The following is a 2,585-nucleotide window of genomic DNA, read 5'->3' as shown; positions in this document are numbered from 1 at the left end:
TGCCCCACAAGGCAGTGTGGGCTTTGCCTATTAGGCTGCTAGCCCAAGACCACAGCAAGCTACAGCCAGAGAAGAGATCCAGGACATCTGGGGAAGGGTAGGGAAAGGAGGGAGAGAACTTGGAAAGTTGAGATTTAGGAAGCTTTTTCATTGTTTACATTTTGGTTTTAAGCTACCATCTTTTTAGTATGCATTCCCATCCACTTGCCAGGTGGGAAAAGATATAAGAGGAGAGGAGGGTCTGCTTGGTACAGGGAGAAGTGAAATGCAGAGTGTGGGTCAGATTTAGTGTCAATAATTATTGTAACAGTAACAACAACTCAAATGCCACAATTTATCCATCTGACTTTGTGTTAAGTCCAAATGCCACTCCACTCCTGTGAAGTGGCATAGAGTGTTTCTCAGTCCATCTCATCAAGGGCTGGGATGTAGCTCAGTGGTATGGCCAGCTTCCCTGGGCTCAATGCCCATTAATGGGGGGAAGGAACAGGGTGTGATAAAGGTGATGGCTCCATGATCTCTCTACTGTACAAATTTCCTTTTTGGGCTGGGGTGTGGCTCATTGGTAGAGCACTTGTCTAGTGCTTGTGAGGCACCAGGTTCAATCCTGAGCACCACTTAAGAATAAATAAATAAAACTAAAAGTATTATGTCCATCTACAACTAAAAATATTTTTTAAAATTTTTCTTTTGTAATAAATATCTCATGGGAGATACTTTAATACTATGTAAATATCTGATCACCGTGTTTTTACCTACTAACCCTTTCATTCATTGCTGACTCCAGGCTCACTATTCATGAACACTGTGTTTCCAACGGAGGTTTTCTAGATGTAGAAGGGCATAAACAGTCAGGGCAAGATGGGGAGTGAGGAGGTCAGGAGTGGGGCCAGAACAAAGAAGCAGGGAGAGGGTCTTCTGATGAGGTCAACTTCCTCCTTGATGAAAGTGCTCATGGAGGACTCAAGCGAGGGACCCAATCAGACAAACACTTCTGATTTTATGATCCTAAGTGGGGGATTCAATACAAAAACTAAAACAGACACATGGACAGAGGGGGACACCAGTCAATAATAGTGAGGAGTACATGGACAGGAGAGGAGATAAGGAAAGGAGGAAATTCCACAGATCACAAAAAGAACAAGCAAAAACTCCCCCAACAAAATTTCAGCTCTGGGGCCCTTCTTTTCAGAGAAGCCTATCTCGGTAACTCTGTTGCTTTTCCAATAATCCTATTTCTTGCTTGCTGTCTCTGTGTCCTGTTCTTCAATTCTTTTCTGAACAGAGACAATGAACCCAGCATCCCTTGCCAGTAACACATTCAACAATTCCTTATATATTTATTCATTTTGTTTTGTAGTGCTTGGGATGGAACCCATGGCTTTGCACATACCAGGCAATTCCTCTACCATTGAGCTATACCCCTCAGATTTTTAGATTTTATTTTGAGCAGGGTCTCACTGTGTTGCCCAGGTTGGCCTCAAACTTGTGATCCTCCTGCCTCTGCCTCCTGAGCTGCTGGGATTACAGGTGTGCACCACTGCATCTGGCCTCTACTTCCCTTTCTTGGGGTTCTGTTTGTGCTCATTGCTACTGGAGTGCCATTGATCCCAGGCTCTCTCAGCAGACACAGCTAGGGAATACAGGTTATCAATTCTGAAATTATTTTATAGGTTTCTATGATTGAGCAAATAATAAGCATGCTATATTTAGTAGGAGCTACTTTTCTCACTATTGATGAAATGAACTAATAATAAAGAAAGGTAGAGTGTAAAAGGAACCTTGTTGTGTTCGATTAGATCAAAGATTCTCAAGGTGAATTCATGTTTTAGACAGATGGAGAAGTAAATGTGACTTAGCTATTCTACTCCTCAGTAGAAATTGCATGATTGTGAAAATATACGAATGTTCCTAAATATACTATCATAATAGTCCTAAATGGAATTACCCAAATTCCAATTTACATTAGATGTTGTAATGAATATTCTACCACTGTATGCAAACTTGTGGATGAAAATATAATCAGTGAGAGGAACTTTCACAAAAATGCTGTGATTCACTTTGTATGAAATTCAAAAATAGGCAAGATTAATCCAAGCTTTGAGAACTCAGTGTCAAGTTCTTTTGTGGGCTCTTAGAGAGTAGTGATTGTGAGAAAAACAAGGGAGTCCCTGATATTGTTCTGTCCTTTGACCTGGATGCTGGTTACACAAGTGTGATCAATTCTTTTATTTTTTGTATCTAAGATTGAACTCAGGGTCATTCGGCCACTGAGCCACATCCCCAGTCCTATTTTGTATTTTATTTAGAGACAAGGTCTCACTGAGTTGCTTAGGGCCTCACAGGTGCTGAGGCTGGCTTTGTACTCAAATTCTCCTGTCTCAGCCTCCCAAACTGCTAGGATTAAAGGCATGTGCCACCACCACCAGCAATCATGTTCAATTCTGAAAATGTCTTTGTTACTTCAATATAAAGTTTTGGCAAAATCTTCATCTCTTGGTCTAAATCTCATGTTAACTTCATTTCAACTCAGGTGTTAGAAAAGGCTCATTGAAAAAAAAAAAAGAACAATTCTGAACAAGCCC

The sequence above is a fragment of the Marmota flaviventris genome, chromosome 4 (assembly GCF_047511675.1).
Source record: "Marmota flaviventris isolate mMarFla1 chromosome 4, mMarFla1.hap1, whole genome shotgun sequence".
NCBI classification, from domain to species: domain Eukaryota; kingdom Metazoa; phylum Chordata; class Mammalia; order Rodentia; family Sciuridae; genus Marmota; species Marmota flaviventris.
This window is presented reverse-complemented; position numbering follows the sequence as displayed.